Raw genomic sequence first — 18,977 nt, 5'->3', positions numbered from 1 at the left:
TGCAATGTATTTGGGACACTGCCCACCTTGGATCTCAGTAAAGGAGAATATTTGTAGCTCTGGCTTGAAGTGAGGAATTCCTTGGTGCTCCCTGAGCTTGGTGGTTTTCTTACAGTCCTTTCATGGCCCAAACTAGGGCACTGATGTTGCCCAAACCAACAGCACTGATGTTGTTATCTAGTTGGGTAATGAAACGTCTGCAAGAAAGCCACCAGGCTCACAGAGCACCAAGGACCACCTCTGATGTCGACAGGAGGTGTCAGCGGTGATATGTACTTTTGTGTCCTTCCTCTGTTCAAATCATGTATGTGTAAATAAATATTACTCAACTCTTCAAGAGCTTTCCAAATTTGCTCAGAGAATGTATGTGAATGCTTTGTAATATCCACAATCCTAATTGTAACCCGGATTAAAGATTGAGGCCTTCGCGTGCCTACAAAGCTAGAGTTGGTGCAATGCTTCTGCTGTTTTGGTTATTGTCCATTCAATTGGGTTATGCCCAATATTTGTAAGGTTGTGTGGAATGAGACGATGTAAAAGAAAACCAAGAGGCCTCCATAACAAGAAGTGTTCTCTTGGTCCGTATCATAATAAACATATATTCATTACATTTTAACTTGATCTTCAGCTTCTTGAGAGGTAATAGTAAGTCCTACAGCCCTTTGCCAGCCAACTTTAAACCACACAACACAAAAGAGATTGGGAGAGACAAATGGGCCTGTTAAAGGGGGAATCAAGTTTGATTTTAAGCAGAGTGGTGTTGTGGTCCACCAGCAGCCTGCTGAGCTGGCGACAGAGTTGGAGAGCGATGAGGCTGAGGAAGAGCGTGGGCCAGTCCTGGAGGCTGGGGAAGGCCAGATGAGAGCTCTGCGTCGGAGGCTGAGATGGGGCCAGGGCCATCGGGGAGTGATGTGCAGTCTCCAGAGCCTCCAGAGCCTCCAGAGTCGGACAGTAGTGAGGCAGAGGAACAGGAGGAGCCTGCTCCTAATGCATGCATGAGAAGAGCTGCCAGAAGGTAAGAGCAGCTCAAGCAAAGAGGATGACTCAGGAGTAGGGCCAAGAGATGATTGGCCCCTCCCACAAGGCTTAAAGGACCAGCAACGGCATTTGGGCTTTGACGGAAAACAACTTTGATAGCTTCATCTTTTTGCATTTGTTTCATATCCGTGTCTTCTGAACTTTTGCCAAGAAAACCCTTTGGCAGTTTGCCTAATTGGACCAAGGTTGGTGATAGGACTGAGGAATTTGTGTTGGGAGGAATTTGCTTTAATTTAATTGAACTGTGCTGAAAATAAAGTAATTCTCAGCTGTTCGAATAAAGTTTGTTTGTTTTTACACTGACTGAGTTTCCTACTACCTCCTGGGGCCTGGGTCACAACAAGTGGGCCATAGAAACACCTCCGGTTCTCACAATTTTGAGATGCTAACTGGATGCAGTATTCTAGGTGTAGTCTTACTAAGGCTTTATACAATGGTATTAGTACCTAACTTGATCTTGATTTTAATCCCACTTTGGATGGTGTTGGTTTTTTTCAGCTGCCGCTGCACACTGCTAGCTCATATTTAACTGGTTTAAGGAAATTGAAGGAAATCAGCCCCATAATTTTTAGTAAAAGTAAGCGGTAGGGTAGGTTAAAAAAACAGAAAAAAGCTACCGCAAAATAATTTTCAATTAAATAATACCTTAAGGCAGCATGAACGAAGCAGAGCAGATATTCCATACTTACTGCATTTTTAAATCGTTGGTAGTGTTGGTGCAGGTAAAAGCGAAGTCATAGAAATGAAGGATCAAAGAGACGAAGACGAAGGAGGATTCAAGTGACTTTGACCTGATATGAAATGTAGATGGATATATAAAAAATACAGGTCATGGTGTGCTTATGGTGCCAGCAAGGATTAAGGAAGAAGATTGCTTTCTGATAAAATAAATAACATAGATATCAAGATATTGGCAGGCTTTGGAAAGTTCATCAAGCATTGCTTGAAGCCAGAGACAGCCAGTTTTGAAGGAAAATTCCATTTTCTTAGGTCACGAGTCTCTTCCATAGCTGGCATGCGCTGGAAGACAACTTGGTTTATGTTGTTTCTAAGAAATGCTCCCGATGAGCTCCAAATTCACCATCTTCTCTTTCTATCCAGCTCCCAGTTCTATTTTCTGTAAGTCTTCCATACCTTTCTTTGGGATCGTGAATTCAGAAAACGGATTCTGTTTACTGTCCAAACTTTAGAAGTTTCTGTTTCGCTTCCGAGACAATAAAGAATAATCTTGAGAGCGAAACCTATCTGCTGTTTATCGGTTCCTTTCTGGTCTATGGAGATTCTCAGTCATCCAGGTCATGGTTGTCCCAAAGGTGCTTTCTCAAGAGGCAACTGGACTTTGTGGTTTTTCTTTGAAGACGTTTCGCTTCTCATCCAAGAAGCTCTTCTCATCCATGAAGCTTCTTCTGAAGAGCTGAAGGAAAAGAGGTAGCTGCTTTAATAAGCTGTAGACATCTACCCTAATGCACAGAAGTGCTTTTGAATCCCAAATGCTGGTATAAACCCTGAACTGGTCTTAAATCTAGTTATCCACTCTTCATTTTCACTGTGAAAAGCAGATAGAGACTGAGAACTAGAAAAGAGAGTTTTGGTTTGGTTTGGTTTTTTTTTAAAGTGACAACATTGGTGGCACTTCATTTTCTACTGTATAGAGTAATTACAGTCTCTGTCAGATCAAGGAGTGAATTTACCAGCTCAGGTAGACATGAAAAGTTAAAAAGGGGCTCTTGGAAATTACAAAGTGGGCAGTGCAGAAATGAGATCTTTTCCTTCCTTGCTGACGGATTGTCTCTTCCTATTTAGGATGGCGAGTGGTTAGAAAGCGCAAAGTTGACATTTCAGAGGAGCTGGGAACACAAGGCATCTGGGTTTCCTAACCTTTCTCCTGAGTTTGTAGAGGAACTTGTTTCTTTGTCATGGGCAAACTGGCTTCACCTTTGCAGGACGGGCAAAAACAAACAAACGGACAGATACACAGGCAGATAATGATGATGATGGAGATAGATAGATAGATAGATAGATAGATAGATAGATAGATAGATAGATAGATAGATAGATAGACAGACAGACAGACAGACACAGACAGACAGACAGACAGACAGATGATAGAGAGAGAGAGAGATAATTATGAATAGATGAAGATAGATAGATGATAGATAGATAGATAGATAGATAGATAGATAGATAGATAGATAGATGATAGAGAGAGAGAGATAATTATGAATAGATGAAGATAGATAGATAGATAGATAGATAGATAGATAGATAGATGATAGATAGATAGATAGATAGATAGATAGATAGATAGAGAAGATTATTATGAATAGATAGATAATATAATGATAGATAGATAGATAGATAGATAGATAGATAGATAGATAGATGATAGATAGATAGATAGATGATAGAGAGAGAGAGAGAGAGATAATAGAATAGAATAGAATTTTATTGGCCAAGTGTGACTGGACACACAAGGAATTTGTTTTGGTGCATATGCTCTCAGTGTACATCAAAGAAAAGATACATTCATCAAGGTACAACATTTACAACACAATTGATGGTCAATATATCAATATAAATCATAAGGTTGAATAGATGAAGATAGATCAGATAGAGAGAGAGAGAGAGAGAGAGAGAGAGAGAGATGAGAGAGAGAGAGAGAGAGAGAATTATGAATAGATGAAGATAGATCAGATAGATAGATAGATAGATAGAGAAGATGATTATGAATAGATAGATAATATGATAGATAGTTAGATAGATGATAGACAGAAAGAGAAGTAGGTAGATAGGTAGGTAGGTTATTTTAATAAATAAAAAGATTTTAAGAAGACAGCTGTTTGTCTAAAACGGTATAGGGTTTCCTGTTCTAGTAGGGGGTTGGACTAGAAGACCTCCAAAGTCCCTTCCAACTCAGTTATTCTGTTAGTCAATAAGGAGAGCAACATATGATCAGTGGGAAGCCTACCTTAACTCAGGCTGACCTCAGTTCTGCATTCTGATTCAAGGCAAGGAAAGCAACTTCTTTGGTGATCCAACCTTATATATGAATTCCCTTTAATGGGGAGCCATGAAAAACCATCAAGGAGGTCCTTCTGCTGTGGGTCTCTTTCAGATCAGAAACATGGGTAGGTAGATAGCCGTATGGCGAGTTGAAAGTGCCCCTTGGACAAGATAGCTCTGTTCGTTGGCAGAGGGAGAGGAATAAAAATGAAGACTGGGAAAGGAGAATTATGTTTGCCCCACAGGTCTGCCCTGTAGGTTTTGTTGACCTAGCAGTGCCCTATGGCCTAGGTCCACAGCCAAGCTGGTTCAATGTGGTAAACAAGTCCTTTTATCCACAGGATGTCAGCCAAGAACACAAAGCAATGGTACATGTAGAACAACAATAATCAAACCTTATCAAACCAGGAAAAAACGTAATTACTACGTCTAGCAGTTAGGCTGCTTACAACATGCTCTGCTTAGGCCTGGCTTCGGAGATCGCGGATACCTACCTTAGTAAGAAAACACCTGCCAGAAAAAAAGAATGCTGATTCCGTATCTCTGTGGTTTCTTTTTTTCCTTTTTTCTTTTGTCACAACATTACATACAAGCACATACAATGAAAGGAAACAATAGGACAGGAACGGTAGGCACTTTTGTGCACTTATGCACGCCCCTTATAGTCCTCTTAGGAATGGGGTGAGGTCAGTGGTAGATAGTTTTCGGTTAAAGCTTTTGGGAGTTTGAGAAGAGACCACAGAGTCAGGCAGTGTGTTCCAAGCGTTGACAACTCTGTTACAGAAGTCATATTTTCTGCAATCAAGATTGAAGCGGTTAACATTAAGTTTGAATCTATTGTTTGCTCTTGTATTATTGCGATTGAAGCTGAAGTAGTCTTTAACAGCAAGGACATTGCAATAGATGATTCTGTGTGTTAAACACAGGTCATGTCTGAGTCGGCGGAGTTCTAAGTTTTCTAATCCCAGGATTTCAAGTCTGGAGGTATATAAGGTATTTTGTTGTTTTCAGAGGAGCAGAGAACTCTTCTTGTAAAATATTTCTGGACTCATTCAATTGTATTAATGTCAGAGATGTGGTATGGGTTCCAGACAGGTGAGCTGTATTCAAGGATAGGTCTAGGAAATGTTTTGTATGCTAGTAGTGTAGGGTTTTTGGAAAAGAAGCTAAGCAAAATTAGGTTTACAACTCTTAGAGCCTTTTTTACTATGTAGTTGCAGTGGACTTTGGCACTTAGATCATTTGATATGAAAACTCCAAGGTCTTTAACAGGGTGGGGATCATCTGTAAGGTAATGTCCATCAAGCTTGTACTTAGTGTTTGGGTTCTTTTTTCCAATATATAAGACTTCCTCAAATCCCCAAAACTACTGTAGACCTCACCCAGTGGTGGGTTTCAAATTTTTTTACTACCAGTTCTGTGGGCGTGGCTTGGTGGGCATAGCGTGGCATGGCGTGGCGTGGCTTGGTGGGCGTGGAAGGTTACTGCAAAATCTCCATTCCCTCCCCAATCCAGGGGAAGGTTACTGCAAAAATCCCCATTTCCTCCCAATCAGCTGGGACTTGGGAGGCAGAGAATAGATGGGGGCGGGGCCAGTCAGAACTTTTACTACCGGTTCTCTGAACTACTCAAAATTTCTGCTACTGGTTCTCCAGAACTGGTCAGAACCTGCTGAAACCCACCTCTGACCTCCCCCCATTCCTAAGAGGTCTGTAAGGACATGCATAAGCGCACCAGCATGCCTACCGTCCCTGTCCTAATGTTTTTTTTCATTCATATCCATTTTTATGTATTTATAATTATGTTTACACTTGTATCTCTCATAAAATACATGCTTGATGAAATAAATAAAATAAATAATAAATAAATAATAAAATATCTCTTTCCTCCACCATGCCAAGACTCCTTTGTCTAATTTCCTTGGCCTTAAGAATAGGAAATGAATGAATTGCTCAATAGTAGTACCTGTGAGAGGGATCTTGGAGTCCTAGTGGATAACCATCTAGATATGAGCCAGCAGTGTGCAGCAGCTGTTAAAAAAGCCAACACAGTTCTGGGCTGCATAAACAGAGGGATAGAATCAAGATCACGTGAAGTGCTAGTACCACTTTATAATGCCTTGGTAAGGCCACACTTGGAATATTGCTTCCAGTTTTGGTCGCCACGATGTAAAAAAGATGTTGAGACTCTAGAAAGAGTGCAGAGAAGAGCAACAAAGATGATTAGGGGACTGGAGGATAAAACATATGAAGAACGGTTGCAGGAACTGGGCATGTCTAGTTTAACAAAAAGAAGGACTAGGGGAGACATGATAGCTGTGTTCCAATATCTCAGGGGCTGCCACAAAGAAGAGGGAGTCGGGCTGTTCTCCAAAGCACCTGAGGGTAGAACAAGAAGCAATGGGTGGAAACTGATCAAAGAAAGAAGCAACTTAGAACTAAGGAGAAATTTCCTGACAGTTAGAACAATTAATAAGTGGAACGACTTGCCTTCAGAAGTTGTGAATGCTCCAACACTGGAAATTTTTAAGAAAATGTTGGATAACCATCTGACTGAGATGGTGTAGGGTTTCCTGCCTGGGCAGGGGGTTGGACTAGAAGGCCTCCAAGGTCCCTTCCAACTCTGATGTTATGTTATGTTATGTTATGAATGAATGAACTGGTAAGGTGGTGGGACTTTCAGAAAAGTCTACTCAGCGCTGAGGAAGACAAGAGGTATCAACAAAGGAGAATATTTGTAGCTCAGGGTTGACATGTGGGAGATCCTTGGTGTTCTCTGAGCTTGGTGGTTTTCTTGCAGATGTTTCATTACCCAAACTAGATAACATCATCCGTGCTAGAAAAGAGTGGGGTTTGCTCTCCAGTTTATATTCTGGTGACTTGCCCTGCCAGTGTTGGTGGGGGTGGCCTTAGAGATTATTTGTTTGGGTTATTTATTGTATTTTAGCAGTTTCTTGATTGGGGTGTTGTTTACCTGAATGTGCATTGAGTACCAAGCAAACATCAGACCAACAATCATATAACAGTCATATAACATAAAACAGTCATTTAACTCATAGAATCATCTATTGTAATGTCCTTCCTGTTAAAGACTACTTCAGCTTTAATTGCAATAATACAAGAGCAACCAATAGATTTAAACTTAATGTTAACCGCTTTAATCTAGATTGCAGAAAATATGACTTCTTTAACAGAATCATCGGTGCTTGGAATACTTTACCTGACTCTGTGGTCTCTTCCCATAATCCCAAAAGCTTTAACCAAAAACTTTCTACTATTGACCTCACCCCATTCCTAAGAGGACCATAAGGGGCGTGCATAAGAGCACAAACGTGCCTACCGTTCCTGTCCTATTGGTTTTCTTTTTCTCCTTCTTATATATATATATATGCTTATACCTCCTAATATTTACTCTTATATATGTTTATACACTATATAATCTTTTCTGTATGATACGTATATATATTGTTGTGACAAAATAAATAAATAGATAAAATAAATAAAGAGTCAAATAAACAATACCCCAATCAATCAGCTGCGATATAAGGATATCTGCAAGAGGAACTTAAAGGCCCTGGGAATGGACATTAACAACTGGGAAACCTTGACCTCCAATCATTTAGCCTCAATCCCATGAGGCTAAAGACGCAGCATGGCCTTCTCCAGTTCAAAGAGACATTTGTTCGGCAGCTGAGGCAAAGAGGCAGTCTTGGAACCAGCGAAATCTGGGGGCTGGGCAGGGGACAGAATGTATCTGCCCTCAGTGTGGAAGGGGTTGCCACTCACGAATTGGCCTTTTTAGTCACACTAGATGCTGTTTTAGGATCTCTTTCCAGAGCATGATACCATAGTCTTTTGAGACTGAAGGATGCCAATGAATGAATGAGACCATTATTTAAGTACAGCTGATCTTTGGCCCGTCAATATGGTCAAAGCTGAGGTTTCAATAAGATCAACCTGCAAAATAATTTGATTTTTTTAAAAGACTTGCAAAACTAGGTCATCGCTTTAGCCACAATCTTTCCAGTAATACCTACGAGGGAGGAACAGTAAGCCTCGACACTTATGTGTTCATCAAGCACAGGAAGGGATGGACGGGGGCTCCCCCAAACATTTTTTTACAGCCACATTTTTGTGACTCATCCTCTCTGCAGGGCCAGAACTGCAGAGAGGTAGGGCTGGAAGCACTGTGCTAGACGTCCGATTTATGTGTAAATACTTGCAAAATTAACGTGATCTCAAACAAGCTCAACAGGAATCCCATGTCCTGCAATCTGAGAACTTCACTTGCCAGTAATCGCAGCCAAGAACATATCATCCCAAGTCTAGGATTTTCAAGTACTTAGAATAATCGTCAACCACGCGAAGAAAAGAACGTTCTCTGAATTCAAAAATACTGGAAGCTACTTTCATCCTGCCTTCATGTGCCAGTAGGGAAAACTGACACATTTGAAGTAAAGAGTAAAACATAGGGAAAACGGTTGCAGGAACTGAATATGTCTAGTCTAGAGAAAAGGACTAGGGGTGACATGATCAGTCTTCCAATATTTGAGGGGCTCCACAAAGAAGAGGGAGTCAACTTATTTTCCAGAGCACCTGAAAGCAAGAAAAGAAACAACGGATGGAAACTAATCAAGAAAAGAAGCAATGTAGAACTAAGGGGGAATTTCCTGACAGTGAGAACCATGAATCAGTGGAAAGGCTTGTTCTCAGAAGTTGTGGGAGCTCCATCACTGGAGGTTTTTAAGAAGAGACTGGACAGACATTTGTCTGAAATGTATAGGGGTTTAGACTAGAAGACCTCCAAAGTCCCTTCCAGCTCTATGGTGATTGATTGATTGGTTGGTTTCTCTCCTGGTGCCTAAAGAACTATTATTTTATAACCATTAGTCCATTATTTAGGTGCAGCTGATCTTTGCACCTGGTCCGCCAGTTGCGCCCCTTCCTTGATCGGGATGCCTTATGCACAGTCACTCATGCTCTTGTCACTTCTCGTTTGGATTATTGCAATGCTCTCTACATGGGGCTTCCCCTGAAGTGCACTCGGAGGCTTCAGTTAGTTCAGAATGCAGCTGCGCGGGTGATTGAGGGAGCCCCACTCTGCTCCCACGTAACACCACTCCTGCGCAGTCTGCACTGGCTACCTGTGGTCTTTCGGGTGCGCTTTAAGGTCTTGGTTACCACCTTTAAAGCGCTCCATGGCTTAGGGCCCGGGTACTTATGGGACCGCCTGCTGTTACCTTATGCCTCCCACCGACCCGTACGCTCACACAGAGAGGGTCTTCTCAGGGTGCCGTCTGCCAAGCAATGTCGGCTGGTGGCCCCCAGGGGAAGGGCCTTCTCTGTAGGAGCTCCTACCCTTTGGAACGAACTTCCCCCTGGTTTGCGCCATTACCCGACCTTCGGACCTTTTGCTGTGAGCTGAAAACGCATTTGTTTATTCAAGCGGGACTGGCTTAAATTTTTAATTCTAAACTATTAATTCTAAATAATTTTAATCGGGGTTATTATTTATAAATTTTAAGGGTTTTAAAATTTGATTGTCTTAATTTCGGCCATTATGGATTATGTTTGTTTTAAGTTTTTGTTTTAATTGTACATTGTGTTGTTTTTTATACTTTGGCTGTACACCGCCCTGAGTCCTTTGGGAGAAGGGTGGTATAAAAATCTAAATAAATAAATAAATAAATAAATAAATTTGGTCAGTCAATATGGTCAAAGCTCAGATCAAGCTGCAAAACAATTTGATTTTTTTTTAAGACTTGCAAAACTGGGTCATGCTGCAGTGACTTCAGACAATGTTCTGGTATCAAAGCAATTCAACTGCTCTCACTTAACAGAGTTAAACTGGAATCAGAAATCCCCAATTATTAAGCAGAATCACCTCTGCAAGATGGGCAGCAAAGAAATTTAATGAATAAGCAAGCAAAGAAACAAACATGGTCATCGTTTCAAAAACATGCTTAGTCATACTGCTTAGTGACAACAGTTCTGACAGTTCCGGTTGCTATCGTTAAGTGAGGAAACTGTAGCTTGCAACTTCCTGCTGGCTTCTCCGTTGACTTTGCTTGTTGGAAGCGAGCAAGGAAGGTCATGTGTTGTGATCATGTGAACACAAGAACACAAGGACAACTGTTATTTGCACCTCTATAACTGTCTGGTTCGGTTCTGCAACCCAACAAGAAAGACACAGACTTCAGAGGATAATTAGAACTGCAGAAAAAATAATTGCTACCAACCTGCCTTCCATTGAGGACCTGTATACTGCACGAATCAAGAAGAGGGCTGTGAAAATATTTACAGATCCCCCACATCCAGGACATAAACTGTTTCAACTCCTACCCTCAAAACGACGCTATAGAGCACTGCACACCAGAACAACTAGACACAAGAACAGTTTTTTCCCGAAGGCCATCACTCTGCTAAACAAATAATTCCCTCAACACTGTCAAACTATTTACTAAATCTGCACTACTATTAATCTTCTCATAGTTCCCATCACCAATCTCTTTCCACTTATGACTATATGACTGTAACTTTGTTGCTGGCAATCCTTATGATTTATATTGATATATTGACCATCAATTGTGTTGTAAATGTTGTACCTTGATGAACATATCTTTTCTTTTATGTACACTGAGAGCATATGCACCAAGACAAATTCCTTGTGTGTCCAATCACACTTGGCCAATAAAAAATTCTATTCTATTCTATTCTATTCTATTCTATTCTATTCTATTCTATTCTATTCTATTTTACAAGAAGTATAAGGACCAGTTGTAGCTATCACTGATTCGGCACTGTCCTAAGTTTGAATAGTTGCTGTTAAACAAGGACCACCTGTAAAATGTAAACCTTTGATAGGGTACACATCCTTATGCCAAAGAGCTGTGGTGGCACAGTGGTTAGAATGGAATATTGCAAGCTAACTCTGCCCATAGACAAGAGTTCGATGCAGATCGACTCAAGGTTGACTCAGCCTTCCGTCCTTCCGAGATCGGTAAAATGGAGACCCAGATTGTTGGGAGCAATGTGCTGATTCTGTAAAACTGTTTAGACAGGGCTGTAAAATTACTGTGAAGTGGTGTATAAATTTAAAGTGCTATTGATATTGCTATCCTTTTTCAGAGCTAAAGTAGACATGGTACAATCATACATTCCTTCTTAGTGAAACATGCACTAATAATTATTTACTTAATCACATAAATATCCAAATCAGTTTCTCACTTGTCTACAACTATCTGTAACCACTCTTCTGGATTTAATACATATCCCACAGAGTTCACCAAAGGATGTCTCTTTTTACCATCCCTGACGGAGAGTTTTCTAACCGCTGAGGAAGAATATTAGCTTCAGGGTTTGCATTTAACTTCAACTTTTTTGGCAGAGAATTTGTAACACCCAGTGCTAAATATTGGCTTAGCCAGAACATCTGTGGATTTCTACAGTCTTGAAAGATCGCTGTAAAATATCAACTCTAGAGCTAATTTGCAAAACAAATACATAATAAAAAATCAACTTGCAATATTATTATATGCAAAAGTTTATCCGAATAAATTTAAAGGGGCATTCAGTCTGATGGAATAAACTTGATTTTCTGATTTGAAACACAACAACACAATTCAGTTTTTGGAGATGATTCAAATTATCTTCGAGCTGCATTTTGAACTGGCGTGTTGGATAGACTTAACAATGAAGTTATTACTGACTTTTTTCATCTAGTGGCCTTGAAATATGTAGAATTAAGGGTCCCACCAACATGATCATGACACTAATGGTCAAAAATGGGAAAGTGATTAAAGAACAATGATTATGAATAAGTGATCAAAGAATAAAGACCAGAGAGTTTAAAGAAATAAAGGATGTAAGGAATTAAAATTAATGTAAGGGAGGGAGCTAAGGGGAGAAAGTATCTTTAGATAGGTCCAGTCCTGATTTTTCTTCTTCTTCTTGTGCCATATCTGTCATCGGACATTGGCGATCCTATTTTTCTCAACAGCCACATGAAAAGTGCTGCTGAGTTTTGTCAAAACCGGTCCTTTCGATTTTGAAGCCATGATGTTCTTCTTCTGCCTGGACCTCGTTTGCCTTCAATCTTTCCCTGGAGGGTTAAGTGAAGGATGACATATTTTTCTGGGTGTTTCTGTTGTGACCTAGGCCCAAGGAGTTATTACCAGACACAATCAGTCCTAAACAAACATATGTTATTAGAACAACTGAGAATTACTTCATTCTCAGCTTAGTCCAAATTAATTCCAAAACAAAGTCCTTCAGAAAAAGTCCTTCAGCCTTATCATAAACCTTTGTCTTCTTTGGCGCCCTGCCAAAGGCTTTTCTTGGCAAGAACAAGAAACAATTGTAGCAACATTGCTTTCCTACAAAGAGTCCAAGAGCCATTGCTGCTCTTTTAAGCCTTATGGGAGGGGCCTTACTCCTGAGTTGTCCTTTTTGCTTTAGCTGCTTTTGCTGTCTGGCAGCTCTTTGCATGCGTGCACTAGGAACAGGGTCCTCCTGTTCCTCTGCCTCTCTGCCATCCACTTCTGGAGGCTCCAGAGTCCGCACATTGCTCCCAGATGGCCCTAGCTCCATCTCCGCCCTCGTCCGGGCGTTCCCCAGAGTCCAGGAGTCCATTGTCCTCCCCAGCCTCCTCACTGCCACAGCTTCGCAGGCTGCTGGCAGACCACAACAGTTGCATCCCATGTCCAAAATATTCTAACTTTCGCTTTTTAATGGCTGTGATTATTTCCCTTGGCTTTCCCAGGTGGCTTATCACCTCCTCATTTGTGATTTTGTCAACCCAGCTTATACATAATAGCCATCCGTAAATCTACATTTCAAATGCTTCTAGTCTCTTCAAGTGGTTTTCTGCCAGAGACCAACTGTCTACTCCATAGAGCAGGATAGAAAAGATGTAACATCTGACAAGCCTCATTTTCAGTCTTAGGCTAATGTTGTGACTGCAGAAGACCTTTCTTCATTTTGAAGAATACTCTTTGAGCTTTCTTGATCCTTGTCCAATCCTGATGTCTTACCCCAACTTGACATGCACCAGGCGTTCTAATACAAATGAAACTCTCGTAATATTCTTTCTTTTTCATTTGATCCAGCCCTAATTTACAGCACGTACGCACACAAGCACAAATGTCACAGTTCCTAACTCTAATGAAACACTAAGATGTACTGTGAAATTTCTGAACAAAGGACTGCCTCCTGCTAATTGCCTGGATTGTGAAACAAGCAGTGCTTGTTCATGATGAAGACAATAAAACGTGGCATTAATAGCCATCCATGAAAAATAGCAAGTGATTACTCAATGTGTGAACCGAAATAAAGTTTAACCAGAGTTGCACTTTATTAGAATAGAATAGAATTTTATTGGCCAAGTGTGATTGGACACACAAGGAATTTGTCTTGGTGCAGATGCTCTCAGTGTACATAAAAGAAAAGTTACGTTCATCAAGGTACAACATTTACAACACAATTGATGGTCAATATATCAATATAGATCAGAGTGTGTGTTGTTTCAGCACATTAATTGCCTCTGTTTGAAGCCACATTCATTGATTCTTCTCACTACTTGTCATTCTAAGGAATACAGTGGTACCTGAGTAGCCAATTGCTTTGAAACTCATCGAATACTCAAATACTCAAAGAATACTCAAAGCATTTTGAGGGGATAATTTTGTCCCGGTACTCATAGTTTGGTTGGTTGGAGACCCCTGGTTTAAATCTACATTCAATTCTCATTTTAAGAAGTAACTTATCGTTTCTTATTCATTGTTGAATATTTATGCACAAAAATAAAAGAACAAAGAGGAAAAACTTCAAAACTCTCATGTGCTCAACAACCAAAAATTTAGGGGTTATGCAACTTATGAATATCAACGCCTATCTATGTATGCATTTTTTAAACAAACTTTTTTTCAGATCAAGTTTTTATTCATTTTTTAGTTTTCCCCTCCTACACACATACATGATTTATGAACAGAGTATTGGCCATATCATATCTTATACGATTCAATATATTCAAATACATTTTACTTAGTTACATTTTTTGCCACTATGTTCTTTTTTCATAATTTTTATTCATTTCCTAATATTTCCTTGCTCATTTCATTAAATCATATCTTCTTTCGCCCTCAAGTTCTAATTTCTCCATTTTAATTAGTGTTCGTTCCCTTTCATTCTTTTTTTAAACTATTTTTTAACTTTTTAAACTATTTTTTAACAAACATTTAAGTCGCTCTACTTAAAAGGAAATTAAGCCTATCTTAGTAAGTGAAATTTCTACGGACTCTTAGGATCAAGATTACCTGCTGTAAAATGTTACTTCAGACAGAGAAAGGGAGGTAAAGAAGAATATTTGTAGTGCAGGGTTGAAGTGAGCTAGAGGTGAAATCCAGCAGGTTCTGGAGAACTGGTAGCGGAAATTTTGAGTAGTTTAGAGAACCGGCAAATACCACCTCTGGCTGGCCCCAGAGTGGGGAGGGAATGGAGATTTTGCAATATCCTTCCCCCAGGAGTGGGGAGGGAATGGAGATTTTGCAATATCCTTCCCCCAGGAGTGGGGAGGGAATTGGGATTTTGCAGTATCCTTCTCCTGCCATACCCACCAAGCCACACCACACCCACCAAGCCACACCCACAGAACCAGTAGTAAAATAATTTGGATTTCACCATTGAAATGAGGGTTCCTTGGTGCTGTCTGAGCTTGGTTGTTTTCTTATAGACATTTCATGACCCGAATGAAGTGACACCCTCAGCGCTACCAGCACTGAGGATGTTACCTAGTTTGGCAATGAAACGTCTGTGATTGAAAAACAACAACAACAAACCAAACTCAGAGACCATCAAGGACCCTTCAAAGGGAGTTAAGTTTTTTTGGGTCCATTTCCACGCCATTGGTGTATTATTCGAGAGAACACAAAACTAGAGCACAATTCATATGTGGCCAAGGAGAGCTACTATGATGCAGGATCACATGATACGAATTAACGTGGCATTTTGAGCGCTGCTGACTGAACCCATCTGTGGAATCATTTCACCCAGCTTGCACGGATGGTTTTAGCCAGGCGTCAGACTTCAGGGTATGCATGCATAACAGAAGATTAACGGAGAGCGTCAGAAAAATGAGAACGGGGCTGCATATGATCAGCCTTATTATCTAGGGTTACGGGGCCGTGATTTTTCAGGTCAGGCAGTAAGGAAGAGTTGGACTAAATGCAATTTGATTGGCTCTGAATTAAGCCAGTGCTCTGAACAGGAGCTTTGAATGATTACGTAAGAATTGTATGGTTTGATTGTGATCAGCTCCTCCATCGTTTCAGAGAGTATCAGGTATTTCTGCGTCCGCTACTTTTTCATGCATTGGTTTGCAAATTGGAATGGAATTCTTATTTAAATAATCTTTTCCTATACCCAGACAGATATGGATTAGATCAATTTCGTTTTCTTGGTTTTTTTCAATCAGGGGGACAGTTCCTAGCAGAACTGGATTCACAGGACTGCTACGAGATTAAACTTTAACAATAAGGGAAGAGTTGACTCAGCCAGACAGATTCAAATCTGCTGGGTGAATTTAAGGATGGGTTATAGTGTGTGCGGACTGGGACTTTTCGGCTCGAAACCTTCACCTTGCCTGTTTCTCCTTAAGGTTTTCGGCCTCTGTGTTGTTAGCCACAAACTTTTCTCCTCAGCTGGCCCTCCCCCATTCTTTCGCCATGGCACATCCCAGTCCCTTCGCCGCGGCCCATTCATTGAAGTACTGTTCCTGTCGGACTTTTGGTCACTTAGGACAATTCGCAGCCAGCCAATCACTCGGGGGGCTTTGGGAGTGGAAGAGCAGGGGCTGCAGTTCAGAGGGAGGCTCAGGAGGGCCAACAACAGGGCTGTAGAGTGCAAGGGATCCATCAGGTGAGGTTCCTCCTTGTGGACCTTAGTGTGTGAGTCAAACTTAGAAAGACAAACTGGGCCTGAATTCCTAAGGATCCAAGCTGAATTGCATCATTAGGATGTCTCATGACGGCCCCATTTATTTCTGGAACCTAAAAAAAAATTGGGGCTGGTTCCTACTTACCTATATGCAGATGGAGAGGCTCTCAATTTATCCGTCTTTCTTTAATTGTCACGACAGTGGGGAACTGAAACAAAAAGAATGGGATTGAATAAAAATATATATTAAAAAACGATTTTCTGCCCCTCCCGGCAACATTCGTGCATTCAGAATTGTAATGGACAAGAGGCATAATTCATGAAATAATCCAGAAAAGGAAAAAAATGGGACTCGAATCCCCCCCAAATGATGAGCAGATTTAATCCTGAATATTATTATTGTGGTCAACCAGGCTATGAAGTCAATATTTCTCCAAAGCTTCAAATAAACCTCAGAGAGGGCATAACAAAAGAAGAAAGCAATGCTGGGCGTTTAAAGAGTGGAAACTGCTATTTGCAAGAGGGTTGTTGGTTTTGACATCATTTTGTATTCATTGGAGGGTTGATTGGGTGATAAGGACCTTTGGTCCTTGTTTAATCATTGAGAAGGTAAGTCAATAGTGTGATCGCAATTCCAACTCGGCAATATCAGATTGAAACAATACCCTTCATTCAAGGACAGACACTTTGACCTTAGCAATAAAATGTCCCGGGGATGTGTTAAGAGAACATACATTATAAAGCATGCGTTGAGTTTGAAGTTTTCCATAAATGTACGTGAAGTGTAAAAGAAGAGCAGATGTCTATTTTCTTCCTTGCTACAAATCTTTGCTACTTATATACCACTTCACCGTGATTTTTACAACCCTCTCTAAGCAGTTTACAGAGTCAGCATAATTGCCCCCAACAATTTTGGGTCCTCATTTTACCCACCTCGGAAGGATGGAAGGTCGAGTCAAACTTGAGCCTGGTGGGATTCGAACTGCCAAATTTCAGGCAGCCAGCAGTCAGCAGAAGGAACCTGTATTACTGCACTCTAACCACTTGTGCCACCATGGCTCAAGATAACCCTTGATTTAGAAAATGTCTATTCAATGGACTTCATTTGGCCCACCAGGCCATTCATTCCAGCAAATTTAGCCCAGTTTCTTGTTTGGCCATAACTCCTTTAGGCAAAAAAATCAAAATGCACAGGTACCGTATATGTGGTACCTTGCTCAATAGTAGTACCTGTGAGAGGGATCTTGGAGTCCTAGTGGACAACCATTTAGATATGAGCCAGCAGTGTGCAGCAGCTACTAAAAAAGCCAACACAGTTCTGGGCTGCATCAACAGAGGGATAGAATCAAGATCACCTGAAGAGTTAGTGCCACTTTATAATGCCTTGGTAAGGCCACACTTGGAATATTGCATCCAGTTTTGGTCGCCACGATGTAAAAAAGATGTTGAGACTCTAGAAAGAGTGCAGGGAAGAGCAACGAAGATGATTAGGGGACTGGAGGCTAAAACATATGAAGAACGGTTGCAGGAACTCGGTATGTCTAGGTCATTCTGGACCAACTGGAGTCTCCGGGTGCTTTTCAGGGGGAGCCCCATGTAGAGAGCATTGCAGTAATCCAGACGAGATGTCACGAGAGCATGAGTGACCGTGCATATGTTGAATTGTTTTGAGTAAGGCACCTCAAGAACCCAAGTGGTCTTCCAATCCATGTCTGTTTACATTGGAGTGCAGGTCAGATTTTGGAGGTTTTACAGCGTGGTAGCTCGGCGGTTAAAGACAGCGAACATGTCCACTGGAAAGCTGATTGCCCAGGTTTGAGACCCAAGAGCTGTGCGATGGTGAGCTACCGTTACTTGCTCCAGTTCCTTGCCCACTTAACAGTTCAAAGGCATGCAAATGCAAGTAGATAAATAGGTACCACTTTGGTGGGAAGGGATCAGCATTCCCATTTGCCTCAGTGTGTAGTCATGCCGGCTGCTGTGGTCCGCCAGCAGTTTGCAGAGCTGGCAGCGGAGTCAGACAGTGAGGAGTCTGGGGAGGACAATTGGTCAGTCCTGGAGTCAGGGGAAGGTCCAGACGAGGGCTCTGTATCGGAGGCAGAGATGGGACCAGGGCCATCTGGGACTGATGCACGGACTCCAGAGCCTCCAGAAGCGGACAGCAGAGAGGCAGAGGAACAGGAGGAGCCTGTTCCTAGTGCACGCATGCGAAGAGCTGCCAGAAGGCAAGAGCAGCTAAAACAAAAAGGATGACTCAGGAGTAAGGCCAAGGGATTATTGCTCCCCCCTGCCCAAGGCTTAAGGAGCAGCAATGGCTCTTGGGCTCTTTGTAGGAAAGCAACATTGCTAAAATTGTTTCTTGTCTCCTGTTTCTGAACTTTGTGGGGCTTTGCCAAGAAAAGCCTTTCGCAGGACGCCAAAGACAAAGGTTTGTGATAAGGCCGAAGGACTTTTTCGGAAGGACTTTGTTTTGGACTTAATTTGGAAGTAATTCTCAGATGTTCTAATAAAATACATTTGTTTAGGACTGATCGTGTCTGGTAATAACTACTTGGGCCTAAGTCCCAACACCAGCTACATGACCATGGAAAATGTCTTTGGACAACACTGGCTCCCTCAGCTAAGAAACGGAGATGAGCGCTGCCCCCTAGAGCTGGATATGACTGGACCATTACCTTTGCCTTCACAGTTAGCAAGAACTTAAAGATTTTTATCAGAACTCTTGGAGACCTTCTGCTTTTCTTCCAGTGACCCTTGGGAAGTTTTATTGCTTCCATCTAGCAAAGGAGCCCAGGGCAGGCAGTGGCTATGGGTGATTGTATGCTCTTTGATCTCCACGTTAGGCCCCTCAAAAGGCCTCCAGGTGCAATGGGAGGAAATATATAAATATTTACTACCACCATCGCCTGAAAGCAATGTTCTTTCAACGATATAATTAACGTTCATGGTATAAAACTTTCTAAAATAATAATAATAATAGCTGAAACACTAGAAGCACGCAAGTAT

General features: G+C 41.3%; 1 protein-coding gene and 1 long non-coding RNA gene across 3 annotated transcripts in view; one reads left to right on the top strand and one right to left on the bottom strand.

Moving 5' to 3' along the window:
- LOC131184232 (arylamine N-acetyltransferase, pineal gland isozyme NAT-3-like) overlaps positions 1-18,977 on the top strand; it is a 38,516-nt gene that overhangs the window by 7,523 nt on the left and 12,016 nt on the right. The window lies entirely within an intron of this gene.
- LOC131184240 (uncharacterized) lies at positions 1,735-17,235 on the bottom strand. Of its 2 annotated transcripts, none has more exons than XR_009151940.1 (3): positions 17,202-17,235; positions 16,117-16,180; positions 1,735-2,452 (listed from the first exon to the last, which is right to left on the bottom strand). It is a non-coding gene; the product is annotated as an uncharacterized LOC131184240 (long non-coding RNA). The 2 variants fall into 2 exon arrangements; XR_009151939.1 differs by lacking the exon at positions 17,202-17,235 and adding an exon at positions 16,905-17,144.

Source organism: Ahaetulla prasina, chromosome 12 (assembly GCF_028640845.1).
Source record: "Ahaetulla prasina isolate Xishuangbanna chromosome 12, ASM2864084v1, whole genome shotgun sequence".
Classification (NCBI taxonomy): Eukaryota; Metazoa; Chordata; class Lepidosauria; order Squamata; family Colubridae; genus Ahaetulla; species Ahaetulla prasina.
The sequence above is the reverse complement of the archived record's forward strand: the minus strand, read 5'-3'. Positions and strand labels throughout refer to the sequence as shown.